Source organism: Mercenaria mercenaria, chromosome 5 (assembly GCF_021730395.1).
Source record: "Mercenaria mercenaria strain notata chromosome 5, MADL_Memer_1, whole genome shotgun sequence".
NCBI classification, from domain to species: domain Eukaryota; kingdom Metazoa; phylum Mollusca; class Bivalvia; order Venerida; family Veneridae; genus Mercenaria; species Mercenaria mercenaria.
This window is the reverse complement of record NC_069365.1, coordinates 1504510-1527287: the sequence shown is the minus strand read 5'-3', so window position 1 is coordinate 1527287 and position 22778 is coordinate 1504510. Positions and strand designations below refer to the sequence as shown.

At 33.6% G+C, this 22778-nt stretch overlaps 1 long non-coding RNA gene across 1 annotated transcript; it reads left to right on the top strand.

Annotated features, from left to right (window-relative positions):
• Nucleotides 1-13800: 13800 nt before the first annotated feature.
• On the top strand, nucleotides 13801-22043 carry LOC123556251 (uncharacterized). The gene is made up of 3 exons (XR_006687392.2): nucleotides 13801-15280; nucleotides 16281-16427; nucleotides 16797-22043. It is a non-coding gene; the product is annotated as an uncharacterized LOC123556251 (long non-coding RNA).
• Nucleotides 22044-22778: the final 735 nt, after the last annotated feature.

Genomic DNA, 22778 nt, shown 5'->3' with positions numbered 1-22778 from the left:
TTTTTATTACTTTTTACGTTTTTCACACTTTAACTCAAGGTAAACCGCCTCAGTAAATATATTTTGAAGTCATTATTCACTACTTCAGCTATAGCGCTGTTGGTTACGACGACAGGGAATTGTCTTTATTTTGTTTATAGAAACAAAATAATATGATCAAACTTCAATTTAAAAGAAAGATTATTTTTAGCCAAATCTGGAGGCATGCTGCTTTAAGTCTGTAAAAGCCGCATAGAAGTTAGGAGTAGTACAATAGCAACTTTGTCGCCATCTAATTTAAATGCATTTTAACCTGAATGAAATGTTATGATTGAAAATTTATTCTTGGAATTAATTAGCCGTTAGAAAGGTCTCTGAATATCTGTTTAAGGAGCAGGAGACACTGTAAGATGTACAATATGCGGAGGGGAATTATCGAACTGGCAGCCAGGGGATAATCCAAGACAAGAGCATTTCAAGGAATTTAGATTTTTCTGCCGTTAAATGAGTTTTGCCGTTTTTCACAAACAAATTAGTCTTTGATTAGCCTAACCTTAATGGATATGTTATTTATAAACATTAACATGTATGTTTAATGTTTTGCCGTTCAAAGACTTAGTGACAGTCAGTTTTAAAGTCCACAGAGTTTTATCTGCTTTGACACTAGCCTTCTGACTGTTGTGTTTTCGTTGCTCTGTGTACGAAAAAGACATTGAGTACATGCGTGTGATTATACTTTTTTTGTTTTTTTTTTTATATATACATTAAAAGAGGTTATGTATGGTTTATATCTCATGCTTTCTATTTACATTGTGTAAGAGGTTCGCCAAGCAAGAAGACTCTATTTGTATTGTCCATAGATTGGTATGTTCGATAGACAATTACGCAGCAGTTAGGAGTGTTTTGGTACTCAAACTGGCTTCGGCGTTGGCGCCGGAGTTGGCGTCGCCGATGCTTTCAGGTAAAGTATTATGACAAGCTTTTTTATTTCATTGTATCTTCCTGGTTGACGCATTGGTCGAGAGGGCTAAGACGCTTTCCAACGGAGGTTAAGGCCAAGGGTTCCGATTCCTGGCAGCTCCCATTGCGGTTTGTCCTTGGACAAGGCACTTTACCAGTATTGCCTCAGTTGACCCTGCTGTAAATGGGTACCAGCAAATTGCTGGGGGTAAGATATAATTTGTTTAAACTGTTCTTAAAATAGGGTCGCTCAAATGCTCTACAGAGCTTATGTTCATTGTTTCACAAAGCGACGGTAAATAAAACTTACCTTTACCTTTACCGTTTTTTAACTACTGATCCAATAATTATAAAAAAATGGACTTGGTAAGGGTCAGATATCTGGTTGTTTAGAGCAATAGTTCCGGTGAAAAGCTTTTCAATTTCTCTGCTGTTCTCCTCAAACCGCGAATGTACTGATCGTAGTAAGAGGCAGACAACAAATACGAGGGGCGTTCAATAAATAATGCCATTTAAATGATAAAAATCGGTACATCCAAAGTAAAAATATAATACATTGTCCCTAAAAGACTAAAATGCCTTTTCTTGAAATGTGGCTGTCAGTAAAATAAATGCTTGTTGGTTATCAAATCCATATCAGATCATTGTTTTCGCTAATATTTATCAAAGGCTTGAATACTTGAGGATACAGCAGACAGTGTATTGAATTTATCGCATTTGTTACCTCCCTTTATAGCTTTAACATTCTGGCTTATCACTTTGAAACTTGACCTCGTCAAAAGGAACAAAAACACTATTTAAAGTAACTATTAAATACAAAATATTAACACTTTAAGAAAGAAAACGCCACGACTCTTTTGTTTAGCATGCGTTGTGGATATTCAGCAGAGACTTATAGCACCCCGTGTATCGCTCCAATTATTTCTCTTAAAGATATATTTTCTCTAGATTAAATTACATTTACGCTATTGAGAAACTTTCAATCTTGTTTCTAGGTCGAGGTAACTTCATCCTTAGCTTGTATACTTAACGTTTAGATTAGTGCCAAGAGATTAAATGATATGATTGTATCCTCAAAAGCAGACATAACTAAAAATCTTGCATTAAAGTACTATAAAGAAACAATATAAACATCACTCAGTTATAAAGATATGTGAAAGTCACTGAAAGAAGTGGCATGGATAAGTGTAACAGACCAATTATTTCAGCTTTGACTGTGAATCGAACCCAAAACGTCTTACACCTAAAGTGGTCAGTCTTCCTCGCCGTTGAAAAAGCTAGCACCTTAGCAACAGAAAACAGATAAGGGTAGATTTCTAGGAAGCACAGAGCACCAAACACACAGCCTCATAGCCACACATTTGCAAAGTAGGCCTGCAAGAAAAAGAAGACGGGGGATTGCTTAAAAAAATTAACAAAAACATAATTTTAGATTTATTAAAAATATATAGATAGAGGGGTGGTGGGAGTTGTCAGGGGTAAAATTCGGGTTAGGGGGACTTGAAGGAGAAAGTAGAATAAGAATGAAGTTTACGTGCACACTTATATGTTACCCTACTACTTACAGCCCCTCCATCTTAGAATTCATCCTCGAATCTCAAGAGTTTGAACCTCTGTAGAACGTTCCAATGTGTCCATTCATATCCACTGATGAGGTATTTACGTTGGGCACCAAATGTAACACACAACAATTACTTCAACGCCACCTAAGGATGCATTTTAATCAGCTTAACCAACAACTGTATATCTGAACCAACTTATCATCTTTAAGCATCACTATTAGTCCTAGCGTAGCTCTATGGCTGCATTGTTTTTAATACTTTAATACTGAAAATCTTTTATAAGTAAATCGTAAGACTCTAAAATAATTGGCAATAAAAAAGGTCAATACAGAAAGAACCCGTTAAATATGTCTTATTTTCTTTCTTGAAATAGTACCATGCTATGTGTATAAATCTTTGTTTTGTTTTCATATACACACAATAATCATGTCAAATGAATTTGTATAAATGTACTGCATTGTATACTCAAATAAATGTAATGGTTTTCAGTAAAAAAAAGTAATGTTCTATTCAGTTCTGCTCTGATAATTATATACAGAAATCAGCCCTTATCATAAAACATTGTACCTGATATTAAGACGGTCAATGGGTTACTAACGTTAAAATTGTGTGGTTGAATATGAAGTGGTGCGACTGGTGAGATAAGAGTGTGCGATTGCAAGGTAACAAACTGGAATAAATATACCAAATGCAATTTGCGGTTCAAATCTTTTAAAACTCTGGAAGGTAACTTTAATTAAATTTAAAGCGACTGAAAGAATGTAAGCATTGTTATTCTCGTGACAGCATTTCGATACAGAACACTTAACTTTGCACCTGATCCAAATTTGAAGACTGTAGTAAGAGAAATGTGAAGTAGATCACTAGGTCAAATTCAAAATGTGGTTCAAATTTGAAGGGTGTAGCTTAAGAAATGTAAAAGTAGGTCACAAGGTCAAAATCAAGGTCAAATTTCATTTCAGAACACAAAATAATGCATGTGGTCCAAATTTGAAGCCTGTACCCTCAAAAATGTGAAAGTAGGTCAATGTCAAGGTCCAAGTTAATTTCAGTACACAAACCCATGCATATGGTCACAATTTGAAGGCTATAGCTTGTGAAATGTGAAAGTAAGTCACTAGGTCAATCGCAAGACCGAAGTTCATTTCGGTAAAAAACATTTTGCATGTTGCCCACATTTGAAGTTTGTAGTTTCAAGTCTAAATCAAGGTAAACTTTCATTTCGGTACACAAACCTATGCATGTGGTCCAAATTTGAAGCCAGTAGCTTGAGAAATGAGAAAATAAATAACTAGATCAATCTGAAGGTCGAAGTTCAATTTCGAACACAAAATTGCATGTGCTCCAAATTTGAAGCTTTTTACCTTCAAAAATGTGAAAAGAGGTCACTAACTCAATGTCAATGTCAAAGTTCATTTCGGTAAACAAACCTATACATGTGGTCCAAAGTTAAAGGCTAAAGCTTAAGAAGTTTAACAGTAGGTCCCTAGGTCAAAATCAAATGTCATTTCGTAACACAAAACTATGCATGTGGCCCACATTTAAAGGCTGTAGCTTCAGAAATGTGAAAGTAAGTCAGTAGATCAAATTCAAGGTCAGATTTCATTTCAGAACACAACATTATCCATGTTGTCAAAATTTGAAGCCTGTAATTTTTAAAGTTTAACAAGTAGGTAACTAGGTCAATGTCAAGGTCAAAATTAATTTCGGTACACAAACCTATGCAGGTGGTCCAAATTTGAAGCCTCTTGGAAATGAGAAAGTATGCCACTAGGTCAGTTTCAAGGTCAAAGTTCATTTCGGAACACAAAACTATTCTTGTGGTCCAGATTGGAAGCCTGTACCTTTAAACATGTGAAAGTAGGTCTTTAGGACAATGTCAAGGTCAAACTTTATTTTGGTACACAAACCTATACATGTGGTCCAAATTTGAAAGATGGAGTTTGAGAAATATAAAAGTAGGCCACTAGGTCAAAATCAGGGTCAAATTTCAAGTCAGAACACAAAACTTTACAAATTTGAAGCCTGTACCTTTAAAAATGCGAAAGTTGGTCACTTGATAAATGTCAAAGTCAAAGTTTATTTCGGTAAACAAACCTATGCGTGTGGTCCAAGTTGGAAGCCTGTATCTTGAGAAGTGTGAAAATAAGCCTTTAGGTCAATCTCAAGGTCAAAGTTCATTTCGGTACGCAAAAAAAATATGCATGGGTCCCAAATTCAAAGGCTGTAGCTTGAGAAACATGAACGTAGTGTTAGGACTGGTCAGCCCGGTGTCAGTACCATGTGACATGGTGAGGTTTCATGTCACATGTCTACGGCGTGATATTTCAGTGAGGCAGCACTATGAAGTTGGGCATTATGCTCACTGCTTCGAGTAGACACCGTCGTTTTTATGACTGAAAAATTGTTGATAAAGACGTTAACCCCCCCCCCCCCCCCCCCCCCACACACACACACATACCAAAATGAAAGCCCAAGACCCGGAGGTTTTGGACAAGAAGAATTTTAAAGTTTTTCCTAAAAGCCATGTGACCTCCCCGCTCCCCCCACCACCACCCCCCCCACACCGCTCCCCACGGGAAAGGGCCATATTTGAACCTAGTGAGATAATGAGATCAAACTTGGCAGAGAACCACTACATGACTCCCGGGTTGAGACCATATTTGACCCTAGGGAAATATTTTGAACTTGGTAGAGGACCACTAGAAAATGCTTCATACCAAATATCAAAGCCCTAGGCCCTGTGGTTTTTAACAAAACGAATTTCAAAGTTTTCCCTATATAAATCTTTGTAAATTATAGTAATAAACAAAGGGACATAACTCACTCAAAATTTGTTGAACCAGTCTGATTTTCAGTGGGGTGGGGGATACAATTAGGGTATCAGTACATCATGGCAAAGTCTGGTAAAAATTCTGAGGAGATGCGTTGACGAGAATTTGTTAATAGAAGGACGGAAGGACGACGGACCACCGATGCAGAGTGGTTTTGAATAGCCCACCATCTCATGATGGTCGGCTAAAAAACTAAGAAGAAATAAAAACGGCCTTGAAAGTAAATAAACATATCAGGCTGTGCATTTAGTTTTTCTAAAACTTTAAAAATGAAGATCTTAAACTTAGATCAACTGGACTAAGAAATTGTCCTTCTTTCGTTTTTCTCTTCCCCATGGAGATATTCAATGGTCACTGACAATTAAATCTGTTTGTATGTATGTATTGATTTATTCAACACTTCCAGCAATTCCAGTTTCGTGTATCTGATATGAAGCGGAATTAAACAATGAAATCAAAACAACGGCTACGGTTATCTGTACAAAATATTATAAATGTCATAATGTATATATTTTTTCCTAAAAATATAAGACCAACGTTATCATTGATAACGGGCTACACTGTAGCAATTACGCGAATATGATTGCTGAAACAAAAATAATTATTATAGTTTTCACTTCATATTGTTAACGAGTGCTTTACCTTCTTAAAGATGGTGGATGTAATTATAATAAGAAACTGTCGCTGGTTCTGCTGCTAAGATACGGTCTTAAAACAGAAACTGTTGAATTAATCAGTATCTTGAAGATTGATTTATTTACGATTGATATCTAGTTATGAATGAATATTCATATTCTTCAAATTATACACTAACATTACATTGTCATTTTTTTAGTATTTCTTTATAGATTTAAATATAAACAATTTCAAAACTATCTTTAATAATCTCTGATATGGGTCGGTAGCATATTTCTTGCTTATACAAATGACAACTTCACAAATGTGGTAACTTTTATAGATTTAGTACATTTGCACCATTTACATTATCTTTCAAACAGAGATAAATTTAAGAGTAGGACATCAGTCTAAGTATTTCTGAACTATAACTTATTTACACTAAAGGGATAGCGTGATATGTCAAAAATTGAATTGAAATCTATAGCGGGAATTTCATTATCGACATTCATCATAGATTGTACTATGTAATAAATCAATTAAAATTGTTTTCAATGAAACAAGAGAGTACCAAGCTTGTTAAACTATTACAATTCACAAACTTAAAACAATCACCATCGTGCCTTTATACAGAATCTTATAATGATAATAACCAAATTGTAAGACTTCACACTGCAAGAATACTAAAATTTCTAACAAGTATTAACGAAGTGGATTTTATCTTAAATAAAGAACAGCCAGATTAGTGGTGTTCAGCATTGTTCTTCAACTAAAGGGAAGCAAGTATAATTAGTTCTACAGTATATCATCAACAGTTATCTTTCTTTAACTGTATTGAAGAAAATGTATGCAGACCAAAACACACTAGCACCAGACCAGAATGAAAATGCCCCTGTACATGTTATACCCTAACCTTAAGTATTCTATAAGAACCATGGTCATGAACGGGAAAATAAATATACTAACCCACTTCAATCACGCATTTCTTACCTAAACCGCATAAATCGGTAAATTTGTACTATGGGTATTGAACAAGTGGTAGTTTATCTTTCATTGTATACCGGTCAAAAAAGTCGCGATTTCTTATCTTAGAATTTTTATTGTTTTCTCAACGTTGTAGAAAAACCTTGGTTGAACTTCCCTGGTGAAGCTCTGGGCTAGATTATAAAACTATTCTGATTGGTTGATGTGAAAATGTATGTCAGTCGTCGTTTATGCAGCATAAAATGTGCTATATGAATTAAATAAACAGTACAGAAATATACTAATGTATGGCTTCAAATTCAAAATCATTTCATTCATCACTTCTAGTTTTATTGTTTAACTGAATATTTTGCATTCTGATTATGTTTGTTTACATTTCGCCAAACATGTGTACACTGCTGTGACCTCTAGACCGGATGTTCATTAGGGATATTCACGCAAGTTTTTTCTGTACCCTTGACGAAAACATAAATGTGTATAGTATCTCTGTAACATGAAATATTGAGACTGTGTGACTGGTGCACGATGGAAGATACATAACCGCTTGTTCAATATGTTTGGTACCCATCTATCAAACTGCGTGTATTAGGTGAGAAATGTATGACTGGGCTAGTGCAATTTTCCGTTCATGACCATGGTTCTTATAGTATACTTAGGGGCAAGGTATAACATGAACAGTGGCATTTTCTTTTTGTTCTGGTGCCAGTTGACCAAAACACTTAAAACGTTATTTAAACGTATTTTGTAGACATAGCATCATATTTCATATTCTACAAATATATTTAAAAAAGACCTACCTTCTAGACTATAATCCATTTTTCAATATATAAAATCCAAATGCAGAATTATTCACTAGAACACAAATAATAAATACAAAACTTTATATAACACATCACTGAAGCGGTATACGTCCATTTTATTTATGTAGAAATGAGTGTGATAAAAATATCATATATTATCGAATCGTCGTAAATATGCAGTTTTTTTCTCTTCTGGCAAAACATTGGGGTTATAGGTGACAGTAGAATGCTGAATGTAACAAACTATACTTGGTTTTGTTTGTTTCTGATTGTGGGCATACCGTTGGACAACAGGAAAAGTCAATGAATGACCAGCTGTTAATATATTCAAATGAACCTTACCAAACAGCAAGGACACTTCAAATAATGGTACTTTTCACCGCTTCGTGCAAGTTACATTATTTTTATCTCCGGAAAAAACACTGTTATAGATTAACTATGTGTTGATTCTTTATATTTCTAAATATGCTTCACTTTCGACTCCCTCATATCAGGAATTGTCACATAAATCTTGAACGAACGTCACCTCTTGGAAACCGTTACCTTAACTAAGTGTCTTACCTCTTTTGTACTTGGTAAATATTTCACCTGAAAATCGAGTAATACTGTTTGATTTAGAGTCAATATTCTAAAACATGTTTGTAAAATTCCGAAGTTTGTTTTCAAATTCTTTTATTTTACAACTATTTTTATGATTTAGCATAACATAAATAATTTCAATTTTCTTTTACTACTACAGTTATCGTAAAGTTGTTACGAATTTCTTTCGGTTGACACATACTTAGGCTCAACGTGATTATTGTTATAAATACAATGGAATTGATTCAGAGATCCAAGCGATATGTACTAACGGGTCGGGGGTTGACGTTAGGGTGTTTACATTATTTTACAAGGATAGACTGGTTTTCCAAAACTTTGCTTGATCGCATTCTATGCTACCAAAAAATAAGCTAACATATTTGATCAACCTTCAAAATATCATTCTTTAATGTGTGGTGGTCATAAAATACCCTCCAAACTTGGAATCAGTTTTGCAATTACTTCTGGAATTCATGTAATGTAAATACATAATAGAGTTGCTTTTAAGTCGGTGATGGGGTCGTGAGGGGTGTTACATTTTTATCTTTAATAGATATACCCATTAAAACCCAATCTGCTTTCATGTTGCTTGGGGCATTAAAGGATTAAGGTAGTTCTAGACGTTCGATTGACCGTAAGTAATGAAGTAACGTCATTTATCCAGATTATACGGTATATACCCTTGAATAAGCATACGGAAACGAATATCATTTGGTAAAAAAGGCGACTTTCTATTCTTTGTCATGGTAACGTTACTAATTTTCGAAAGGTAACATATGATACTTAAAAGTTAGTCACATTAGATAACCTATATACTTTATCTTTACTTAAGAGGTGATAAGTTCCCAAGTGTCTTTTATCGTAGAATAGCCCGTGTTTAGATTTCTTCTGCGTAAGAATATATCGCGAAGGACGTAGATCTGATGACGTCATTGCACGCGCGTGGTTTATTGCAGAATAGCCCGAGATAGAGTTTAGGTTATTCGCTGGTCGTGTTAGAATTCATTATATTTTGAGGAAATTCATTAAATCTAAATTTATAGAAAACTTTTTATTCTAGTCATCGAAATTGTGATCATCCCCACTGAATCCGTTAAAAACTTGTGTGAGGTCCACTTTTTTCAAATCATTGTGGCAAACGATCCATCTTTCTTTTTGCCGAATTTTCTAAGTATTTTCTGAAGTTTCAGAAAGTAAATTTTAATCAAACTAAACATTGTAGAAAACTTTTTAAACCGAACGTGCAGAATTACCTTAAGATGATTTTATTTTAGGTGATGCGTTAAAATCTAACGCACATGCATGAAAAATGATTTTCTCCTTTTATTGCCTTCTGTGTTTACAAGAAGCTTACGTGAAATCACGAATCACTATCAAAGGACAAGATTGCATATATTTGACAAATGCTGCGAAATAAAACATAAGAATTTTTTCGGTTGTTGATACCATACAATGATAGTATCTCTTCTAACTTAATATACAGTAAGGCTTTTGCACGATGTTTGTTTTCTCATTTGCATCGTTCGTTCGAAATCCGTTTCATATGAAGTTGACACAGGTTAGTGCTCACATACCTTATATATAGTCTCGCTTGCCCGCTCTTATTTCGTGGTGATATGAACATATTGTGTAGATCTGATCGGAATTGCAAATGAAATTTGTATTCGTCTGTCTTGTTTCTTCACGTATTATCACCATTTTGATTTATAAGACAGTCATCTGTTCCGACGCATTTTCTTACGTACTCTGGTAAGTATTTCTGTATAAAATACCGCTGCCCCCTGGAAAAGAAATATCATATATTACGTTTTGTTTCTGTAAGGTTTTGTTCTATGAAACATCCGAAAGACATTTTTGTTTTATCATTACTGAAACCTTTTCTGTTGATTAGTGGAACGATGATATTGAACTTCATGTGTCAACGATTATAGCAGAATGTGTAACTAAAACTGTATTGTAATTCAAAATAAGGAAGTGAACTACATTATTGTTAATATAAAGGGTTTCTTTATGATGGATATATGAGTAAGGTGTCCATCAATCAAGTATGTTTCTGTTGAGTCCGCTTGCGGAAGCGAAGACAAAGCCGCAAAATGCTGTTCAGTGGGTGTGCGTGCGTGCATCCGTGTGTGCGACCCTCCGGATCTGTTTGTCCGGACCATAACTTTGACATGCATGGAGCAGTTTTATCTATACTTGGCATAAGTGTTAACCCCAGTGAGACGGAATGTCATGCGCAGTGCACAAATACCTATCTCGAAGGTCAAGGTCATAGTTGAAGGTCAAAGCTTGCCGTGCCTATACCTTTGACATGCATTGAAGGATTTTGTTTATGTTTAAATCAATGGGAGGGAGTGTCATGTGCAAACCCCTTGCTCCTTTCTTAAAGGTCAACGAAAATGTTATGTATTCTATCAGATAAGATATAACTTTAACGGATGCACTTAGATATCCGGTTACCTGTTAGATAATCTATTTTCTTACCAGAGCTAATGATTTCTATCCGACTCGCCGCTGCTTATTCATTGCGTTGGCGAAAGGAATACAATATTTTTGTATTGGTCGAATTTTGCCACTATGTGTACTCTTTGTAGTGCAACTGCATATTATTTCCTCCTGTCCTGTGTCTCATGCAAAGACGCTTTTCTATCTTGTTTTATACTAACCAGAAAACGAACGTCTGTGAATACTTATGATTTTTGATGTCCCTGGCGTCATTTTGTTACCTTCTGAGTGGTAATACATCAACTATAACAAGAAAAGACAGAACTTTTTTAATTACATGAAGATTATTTCGGATAAAAAGTTGTTTTATTTTCGGTATGTTAAGAACGACAGTGTGTGTGTGCTCTACTTAGTATAGTTTCATTATTTTATCACAAAAGATAACAAATTGTTGTTAAAGCGTATATACAAATCGTTTTCCTCGTCAGCACTATTACTAACGATGACATGATGTATTTTGTGTTTAGGGTATCCATATCACATAAAAAGAGAATCAACAAATATAGAGAGCCGTCAGAAATGTAATATTTCCTAACTTAATGTCTATTCTGTATGATTTAAATAGATGGATACACCTTACATAAATACATGTTTGTATGATTCAAAAAGTGCATTCAATATTATACGCATAAATAAACACATGCCATACAACTGTTTCTCAAAAACATTCACGAAAGACGTTACTGCATTAATTAAAGGAATATAAAAAGGAAAAAACGAGCAGATTAACAATAAGTCTGCTTGCGGCAAGTAATTCTGCCTTTTAGTTCAGTGCACATCCGTGTAGTCTGATCAAGATCTGCACTGTTCGCCATTCAGTCAGTACCTTTTTTGGTTGAACACCATTTTTAACAGTTAATGGTACCGTTCAAACTGAAAGATGGACAAGTTCATTATAGAAATTTAGCACGATAAGGGTTAAACAGCTATATAATTATTTCTTGAAATATACGTAAACAACCGAATCTTATTTCTATACAAATCTGGATGATAAAAAACTATGTCTTGTACGTGAAAACTCCAACATATTGCTCAGCCAGTTCCGAAAAGATGATTGAACGATTATTCTAAAATATTGATTTACATTCCAAAACGTCGTAATTGAGTATCACCATTGTAAATAATTATTTTTATTGGTATGTTTTAGTGATTCTTTTGAAGAAGTCAGTTTCAGTATTCGAATTATATCTACGATGCTGCAAATTGTATTCAAACTAAAGATCGACATTTATGTACCGACCTTCACGCTTCATTGCATGAAGGCTTTTTCCCGTGTGACATAAACCCGACCAGCAATATAAAAGCCCAAAACTTCTTTTTTTTCGCAATGTTACGAAACCTCAATGCCATTAACCCTAATTGTTAAAAACATTGAACGGATATCAATAAACAGTTTGGCAACAGTTTAGTAAAGAGAAGCATGCTTCGACACGTATATATAACTTGGTTTACCAGATTTTTGTGAAAAAAACATACTACATATAAAACACACACGCACACATACACTCACTTCTATGTTTGCAATTTTCGAATAAAATTGTAATGACAGAGATAAATAGTTTATTTCTTTGTGTACTAAAGCCATAGCTTTCATTTTTAAATCCGCAGATACAAAATAAATAGGGCATGCCCGAAACATTGTGAACTTCCTTGAAAAAGAGAAAGAGGAAGTAGATTAAACAGGTTTAAATCAAAAGTAACTTCACCTCGTAAGTTTATTTTACTCTTATAATATTACATGTAAAATTGAAACGGTTATTTTATAGTTAGTATATAATAATTGATTAATCAATAATAGTTCTTTACAATGTGGAAAGTCTGATTTATACAAGTGTTAGACGAGTATTATCTGTCATAATAATACTTGATTGAATTGTAATGATATATATACAAGAGAAGATTAACCAAGTACTATTGCTGGTAATATATGCAAGTTTCAACCAAAAGTATAGAATCGAATTGTGCATCATATTGGTTATCGGTGTAATTATTTTAATAAACAATAGTCTATGGGTTTTTTTTTTCTCCAAATAGGAAGTAATTTTAATCACAAGAATGTAATCACTCCCTGGAATAAAGGGAGGGAAGTTGTTTTATTGCGAAACGAAAACTTATGTCTGTTGTTAAGATCATTTGAAACTAGTACAAACAAGAATCAAGGGTGCAACTGTTAATATTTTATTCTTTTGGACCTTACAGAAAAAATGTTTTTTATACTGATATGATATAGTAATTGAACAGATCATGTTCCTTAATATATTTCTATATCTGTTTTGGGATTTTAAGACACACAGACATAGTGTAAAATCATACAGTATTTTACAGATTTTGAGTGTAGAGGAAGACCAAGAAGGTTTCAAATCCACAGTATCTCGAACGCAACCAACTGAACCACTAAACATTCATTAATATACCAGATAAGAATGTATGCGCGCAATTTATGTATTTAAGTATATCATGTCAAAAGAACCAGTTCTCCTAGTAGCAGCCATTGATTTTGGCACAACATACTCTGGTTACGCCTTTTCATTCCGACACGAGTTTGAACATGATCCACTTAAAGTATGTGCTAGTTCATGGACAACAGGTTCAAGAGTATCGATCTCACTTAAGACGTCTTCCTGTACTCTCTTCCGGCAAAATGGTCAGTTTGACTCTTTCGGGTTTGAAGCTGAGGACAGATACAGTGACCTGACCCTGGACAACGAACATCATGACTGGTTCTACTTCAGAAGATTTAAGATGATGCTGTATAATTCAAAGCTTATTCTTATATTTCTTTCATTACCATAACATTGAAAAGGAAAACGTTGTTTTATTAGGGTCATTATGTCAAATTGTTTACATTATTGGTCAAAAATACGTGCAGTTAAATAGAAAGAGTGTTTACTAGCCTACTATGAAATGCACAGGTAAATGGCGTATTAAAGGGGGACAATCACATTTGAAATACATTTTATGGCATTTTTCAGTTATCTTACATTCAGTTAGAATTAACATAAAGACCCATTACAAAAGGGTGGACCCCTTAAGTAAATCGAGGGTTCAACGCAATAGAGGCATTTACATATAATAATTATATGTAGATACGCCCCTATTGCGTAAAATCTTCGAAATGTACATTTTATAACTTTTCGTGAAATTTTGGTATTAGATCCCTTTAACAAAAGTATATAAAAGTGCACTATTTCTTTAGATTTCAATATAATTTTTAGTTTTACATTTGCATTTAATAATCTTAGAATCTGGGATATTTCTACTATCTGAAACAAACACAAGTTTTAAAACAGTGCCTAAGTTTGAATTCACCTATTTTCTTTCTATCTTTGTTATGCTACCGAGATAAGCAAAGGGAGGTAAATATTTTATACATGGGCACCTCTAATAAATTTCTACAAATATATACGTGTCTATGCAAATACTTGGTAACTTTAATACAGTAGTGCTTATATTCATATTCTATCTTCGGATAAATGTGTTTATTAAATCTAGAATAACGCTATCTTGGTTTGGCAATCAGAATAGGAAAATAATATTTTAGACATACTTCGAGTGAAAAGCTTAAAGTTTTGAACAATTCCTTTTGTTGACCAACCTTTAAATCTATTTTTGATATATGAACAGATTGTCCGTCATTCTGAAATATGATGTCTCTCTTAACATTGCACCGACGCAGGAAAATGTTATAGAGCGACGTTCCAGTGAGGCTTAACCTTTAACTTGCTGGCGGCAAATGAATTTACCATTGCGACTAGTGCAGACCAAGATCAGCCTACACATCCTTCCGTGCAGGCTGACCATGGTTTGCACTGTTCACTTTTCAGTGAACACCCATTTGAATGATAAATGGTACTGCCAACATTGAATGATAGATTAGTCCATTTTAGAAATTTAGCAGGGTAAAGGTTAAACTAACATTGGTGAGGGGCAAGTTATTCTAAGTCACTCGGCCCTTCTAATTTCCCTACATTACATCTACCATGCATCAAATTTTCAAGTTCAGTATTATGTTTAAAAAAGGTGTTTGCTAAATAATTAATTCAGTAGATAAGGAGATAAAACTAAAATAGCCGCCTCTATGTTTACTTTCTTACTTCCTTAAATTTCAAACTGTTATTTCTTTGTCCCTAGTGGTCTGGTTTTAACAACTCTTCATGCTTATGAATGGCTTGATGATGGCTTCTTTATAAATTCAATTTCTGTTTAGGCATTCTTATTCCTTACAATATGTTTATTTTAGAATGTTCATCGGACATCAAAAAAGCAGACGAGACTGGAAAACAAATGCTTGCGATAGATGTATTTGCTGCAGGCCTTCATTACTTAAAGGACCACATGATGCAATCTTGCAGTGACAGAATGTGTAGTAGTAGCGTTGATATACAAGATGTAAGATTTTCTTTCAATCCCGGCTATATGGGACGACGGTGCCAAACAATTCATGAGGGAAGCCGCGATAAAGGTAATACATGCTTCTATTAATAACAATTTAATTAACAGATATAAATTAACCTTTAGTCCTTGATTCAGGCACGTAATGCACCGTTTGTAGACAATACGTAGGTTTAAAACATAAAATGCATGTATCAATACATAGAACTACTCAAATTCGTCCGCATTCAAGGGAACAAATAAAAAGATACAAAAGGAACACTTCCAGACTGAAACAATCCCGAGAGAAGTTTTTGTATGGAAGTAAAATAAATAGACGACAAGGACATAACAAACAGAGCAAGCGGGCAAATTCACCGCTAGGCAACTTAAAACTGGTTAATTGTGTGCAGTTTAAAACATGTTTAAATGTGTCACACGACTAGGGAAACGGATTTAAGACGTATGTAGTCATGTAGTGGAATCGCATGTTCAACTGATTGCAATCACACAGTCACATTCACTGAACTCTTGCTACAGCTATAATACTTTCTGAAGGATATTCGATAAATCAATTGCAAAATTAATATCAAATAGAAAAAGTTGAAACTCCACAGGTCGCTCAACACAACAAAAACGAAAATGTTGCAGGCTCGGTTTAATAGCCTGTTCATGTCTTTTTTATCGAAAAGTACACAAAAAAAGTTTGTTAGTCTGTTTTGCTTGAGGAATTAAAGGAATAAAATGTTTTAAAACGTACAATATTTTGTATATTATGAGTTCAAACCGAGCCTGCAACATTTTCGTTTTTATCGTGTTGAGCGACCTGTGGAGTTTCCGCTTTTTCTATTTTAATGAAATCAAGCTTTTTTTAACTTAGATTATTTTTGTCTGGTTAAGTTGCTAAAACAAGACTGACTAAAATATTCAACTTTAAGATACATATACCTTTTAGTTCAAAATCTTGAAATGTGAAAAAAAAAGAATATCTTACTGAAACGGAAAACATAGCAGCTTGTTATATGTTTTACCTGAAGCTTTTATTTCCTTTCTGGATCGAAGGGTAATGTTTCTGAAATTGACATTTTTAGGCCGGAATTCCGGGAGAAAACCTACTTCTTGCACTTGAACCAGAGGCAGTGTCTATGTTTTGTAAATATCTACCAGTTGAACGGATGATTGGCACCGCTGATAGAAAGATTACGTGTTATCAAAATACCTTGTTCTTGATGCAGGCGGTATGTTTGAACGTTTTGTACCCTTATTATTCGTAACACAAATTCTGCAATTATGTGAATATGCTACTATTTTGTGATAACAAATATATAGTCAGTATGAGTTTGCTCACTTGATCTTATCAGGTTGATATAGCATATCAGTGTATTCATGCAAACTGAATTATGAAAAAGGTTTTGTGGACAATAGAACATGTTTTGTACACAGTTCTAAAATAAAATTGTTTGTTTCTTACATGCTACTATTTTCACTGTGGCTACTATTCTGTTACTGTAAATATGCCGAGACATTTGCAATTCTTATGTTTAACTTTTTTTTATATTTTCAAATTATATAGTTAATATCGCCATACTTATGTTTTCTTCGTGTAGGTGGAACTGTTGATATTACGGTTCATGAGGTACTTCCGGGAGAGAAACTGAGAGAACTCTTCAAGGCTAACGGCGGAGCCACGGGTGGAACAACAATTGATGAAGCTTTCCTGTCATTCATACAGAAAATTACAGGAAGCGAGGTAATGAACCGATTCCGCGAAGAACACAAGGATGATTTTATAGATCTTCTGGGGGAATTCGAGGTGAAGAAGCGTACTGTGCAGCCAGAAATAGAATCCAAGATCACGTTTAGGATACCTATAACGCTTCACGAACTGTACAGAGATGTATGTATGGGGGAGATCAGGGACGCTGTACGGAAAAACCAAGATTTATCGGGGAAGGTAACTTTTGCGGGCGATAAAATGAGGGTTGATGCTGACGTCGTGAAATCATTGTTTAGCGATACAAATAAGAAAATCACTAATTGTTCCACATGAAGCTGGACTTGCAGTGCTGAAAGGAGCCGTGATTTTTGGACATAATAGTTCTGTTATAACATCAAGAATCGCAAAATATACATATGGAATGAAATGCCATAAGCCATTTAATCCTTCGATTCATCCTAGAGAACGAAGTGTGATGAAGAAAGATGGAGAGCAAACTGTTCGTGGTTGCTTTGACAAATTGGTAGAAATAGGCCAGGCAGTATCCCCGGAGAAGCAACGATTGGGAAGTCATATTCACCAACAGGTGGACAGAGCGGTTTTCGAATAAAGTTATATGCATCGCCAAGAAAGGAATCGTTATTTGTAGGTGAACCAGATTGTATCCGTATTGGAGATGTAACTGTCAGTTGCCTCGACAGGAAGGGCGTATCGGTTGTGCAACCTGGGGGTAACAGCAGTGCATAACACAACTGGAGAGCAAACACGAGCATTCTTTGATTTTCTCGAATGACAATGTGACAGTGCTCGACGAAAACAGTATCTTATGTTTTGAAGACAGTTTCTGCGTCTGTTTATCGTAAGGTACTTTTTAGTTATCAAACAATTCTTTGGTGGCATTCTATGTTTCCAAAGGATCCTTTTACAGATTTTATCAAGATAAGTTAAAACCTTCAGACACTGTCACGTATTTGCGACTTATAAAACTAGGATTTTGTTTAACTGCTTGCACTTTCTGGTAAAATGTTTGTATTTAAACTAAACTTAATGACAAAATTGCCCATGTTACATGAACAGAACATCAAAATTAAAGGGAATGTATGGAATAGAGGTGAATCTAGGTTAAAATTATCCTATACGACTTCATACTTAACATACATTTGAAAACAGTTTCTTATTATATGCCATTCATGGCGGACGTTTTAAGGATTTGGAAGAAATGATTGCCGTTAAGTTTTTTTTAATAAATGTTGTCGATATGTTTGCAGACGCATGTCGAAGCTACGTTAATAATGTTTTCGTTTTTTTTTTCACATATTCAACACTGCAGTTAAGACTAAGTCAATTCACATTGATTATATACACTGCTATCGTAAATACAACGCATCCATTTTAAAATCATCTTACAGATTTTATAAGAAGCTAAAAGAAAAGTTATATCTTATTCTGAAAAGAAGGTCACCCATATACTAGAAATTAAGGAGCAAAATGAAAGTTTTAGCGTCTGCAATATTGTATAAAATATCGCATTTGGATATCAGTGAACATTGCTGCTGATAGATGTTGCTATATCATCTGAAAAATAATAAATAACGTGATTTCTGATGATGGCAATGTTGAGCCGAGTATAAAACTCTGTGAACTCAGGTTGACTATTTATATTTCTGTTCTTCGTAAACCTACATATTATTTTTACAGTGTATTTGCTTCAGTCTTTATCTTAATCTAACAGTAAAATGATAAATGGTATTAAATTTTGCTTGGTTGTGGTCTAAGATTATAAAGTATCATCTTATATATTTATTATTTTAAGTCTTTTGAGGTTATAAGGTTTAACATATGAATATCCATCCTTGCCTACCCTTCCAACCCCACCCGCAATACCCACATCCCTTCCACTACCCCATCCCAATTTTGTATTTTGTTCATATATTAATTGTCTACTGTTTGATTTTGTTGTTCTCTGTGTTTTCGGGAAATCTACCCTTCTCTTTTCATATCTTCTGTCTGGCGTTGTTTAATTTACCTTCACTTGCTACTAAAACAGCTGTAACAGACAGAACTTTTACAATTTCATAAAAAACAGTTTACGTATTTTTACGAGAAATGCATTAATTAATGTTCTATACAATAAATGGAATTATAAAAGATACAAAGATTTTGTCAATGCATACATGCAAAAGGACATCACATCGCCCTCGCAGATTAAAAACTAAGTTTATGACATATTGTGATGGCTACTACATAATGCCTAGAGGGTAAAAGGACAAAACTAAGAGCGTTTTGCTACATTTCGTTATATTAGTACCCCAAGATCGTGACTGGATGACCATGTTAAAATGCAAATTAAATATATTTCATATATACTAATAGAATTAGTAGAAATTTTGATGAAATAAATTGCAAATTTTGACTGTATTTATTTTTAACTGCAGTGGAACATGTTTTCTGTATTTGCACTGCCGTAACTATTTAACTACCCTTTGGCAGTAATTTCGGGATCATTTGAAGATAATAAAAATGCATATGGGTGTTGATAAAGCTATTTCTCTGTCGTGCAAAATGTATGAGAATTGCTATTCGCCTATCGTACATTATATCCGGTATTTATACAATTTTTCAGGCATTTAACCTCCTCAAAGGGACTCTCACCACTTTCAGAAAACAGACACACCAATAATATGTCGAAACGATTGGGAACTGCCTTGTACGCAATTTGTACATCTACTCTTTCATCTGTATGTCTTCGTTGATGCTGTAATTGTACTGGATTTCATTTATTTTATGAAATTAGATTGATTTCGGCTGCACGAAAAGGGTATTATTACTGTTGTCGTTATTTCTAAATATAAACATATGACGTTTCATCCCTTTCAGAAAATTCTTCAGAAGTTTTTGTCATGATTATGGTTTTCATTCTCGTCTCATGGTATGAGAAAATCATATTTCACTCATGGTAACGTCACTCGTGAAATATCTTATTTTCATGCCATTCGATGAAATTAAAAACCATTATTTTATGAATGAAATACATGAATATCCTCTAAGTATTTACTTTCCAAAACTTTATAATTGACATTTATTTTGTAGTTTTCTACTTGTAATTATTATAAGTGTTGTATGTGTTAGTTGGTTTATATCCAGTAATGTGTAAATAATAGTATTCATTGAAAAATCATGACAAAATTTAATTTAAAGATATTATGCAGATGTTTTCAAACATTTTAATTTTTAATTAGTGTATCTGTTTGGGGTTTAACGCCATATTTTCAACAGTATCTTAGTTACGTAAGTAGTAAAGTAATTGTTTGTGCGAAGACAGTATAACCCCACTTGACCTATGACCCTTGGTCAGGACTGGTCAGTGCCGGACAATTAAAATACTTTAAAAACCACAGATTTCAAACATACTATTGTGTAAATCTCCGGTATAACTGAATGAAAATATTACTTCCTTATTTTACTCATTCATAAACTAGCGTAAATATTTACCACAGATTTCAAACAGACTATTGGGTAAAAAACACTCAACCGATAAAAATCAATCGGTTTTCTATACAGTAAAAAAAGATATACCGATATCGCTTTTGTGTTATGATAATAGCAGTACGTGAGATTTTCTGAAAATGATAATGAATTCAGTTTTATAAATAACTGACACATTTTTGGAAAACTGTAATACTGGTTTTCTGTTTACTAATACTAGAACATTCGTTGTTGCTATAGTGTTAAGTCACGTAAAACTTTGTAGCAGTTTAGTATTTGGCGTAAATGAATAAGGATTTAAAGATTAAAAATGTAAGTGTTGTTTCATTTTCTTTTACTGACTTTGAAAAAATGTGTTTTTGACAAATAAATATTTCTTTACTTTGTAGTGCTATTAAAATTTATTTTATTTATTCATTTCAGGAGTTTTGAAGAGTTCTTTAAAGATATTGATTGTCTAACTGTGGCTTTTAGAGAGAAAAACCCTAACGACTCTGATGTGCAGAAATGGAATGAAATATACTGCAAAAGATACTATGATCTTCTCATTCAACATATTTGGAATCCAGACGAATTTCAAATACTTCAAGAAGAGAACACTAGATTAAAACAAGAATTACAGACTTTAAAACAAAGTACTTCTAAAACAATGACGTCGTCCGTATCAAAACAAACGAAATATGATAAAATTAGAAAAAATATTCAACAATCATATTCAGAAGAAAGAAGGTTAACTTGCGACTGTGATTACTCTGGAGAACCAACGATTGATTTATGTATTAAAGCTTTGGGAACGTATGACAAATTGATCAGCTCGGATAAACGGAATGTAGTTTTAAATTCTGCGAACAAAGGATATGTTTTAAAAGATTTAAAAAAACTATCAAGAAAGGAAAAGAAAGGATTTATGGATATACTAAAAAATCATGGTTTCGTTTATTCATTATCACATTGCAATTTTTTAATACGTTTATATGATTTTGCAATGACTCATAATAAAATATTACATTGTGCTTTATCTATTGAGTATATTTGTCAAAATTTTACAATCATTAAGAAAATCTTTCAAGAATTGACTTGGTGAATACAAATAAGTCACTCAACCGTAGGATTATATTATAATCACATGCACGAATGAACATCATAATATTACGTTTTCTTGAAATCATTCAACCGTAGGATTATATTATAATCACATGCACGAATGAACATCATAATATTACGTTTTCTTGAAATCATTCAACCGTAGGATTATATTATAATCACATGCACGAATGAACATCATAATATTACGTTTTCTTGAAATCATTCAACCGTAGGATTATATTATAATCACATGCACGAATGAACATAATAATATTTCATATTGTCAAAATTATTCAACTGTAGGATTATATTATAATCAAATGCATGAATGAACATCATTGAAAAGTAGTATGAAATATAACGCTTATGATACATTTTTGTTAGTAGTAAAGAATATTACGTTCTTGGTACATTTTAATACATTTTAACTCATTTTATTAAAATAATTTATAATTGTTTGTTCATTTACTCTTTGATTGTTAACTTTTAGTATTTTATACAATAAATCATACAACGGTATTTTATCTTGTAACATTTTTATGAAAAATAAACAATAATAACCACAGAGTGTACTTGTTTTGTCTTGATATTGTATGTTGTTATACTTGACCCCAGGTATATAATTAATTACTTCCTTTGGTGGAGGAAGTCCAAATGGATCGAAGTACAAAGTATTCAAGTAACAAACCCAATGTGTTCCAGGTCCAGCAAAGTCATCTAAATTGATTATTCCGCACTCCTCCTTTGCTTTTGATTTTAATAAATTTAATAAATTATTTCTTCTAAATACACCCCTAAAGTTTTTAATTTTTAATTGTTTTACCCATTGTTCAATTTCAAAGTTAGAAATTGGTTTGTTTATAAATTTTATTTTTTTTTTACTATAGGAATTCGTCTGTAAGGTCTTTTCTGAGAATCAATCTGTATACCCTGGCCATGTCCCTTACCACTTAACAAAGATGTAATCAAAGGTATTCCTAGACTAGCAGCCAACATACCTAAAAAACCGCCATTTTGTTTTTGTTTTTGTGTTAATTTAATCACTCCAGATCCTACTAGTTGCTTTCTTTGATTAGGTGTAAGATATGGTGATATCATATTTCTCTTATCATTAGCTACTGAAATCATACCATTCCCAAGTAACTTACTGACACCAGTACTGGCCAGTCCAGAAAGGGCTCCAATGCCTAGAGGGGCTAATATTTTTGGAACTATTTTCGCTGCCATTGGAAGAATTGTTTTTCCTAACAAACCAGCCAAAGCTCCTAAAAATCCGCCATTTTGACCTTGACTGGACATT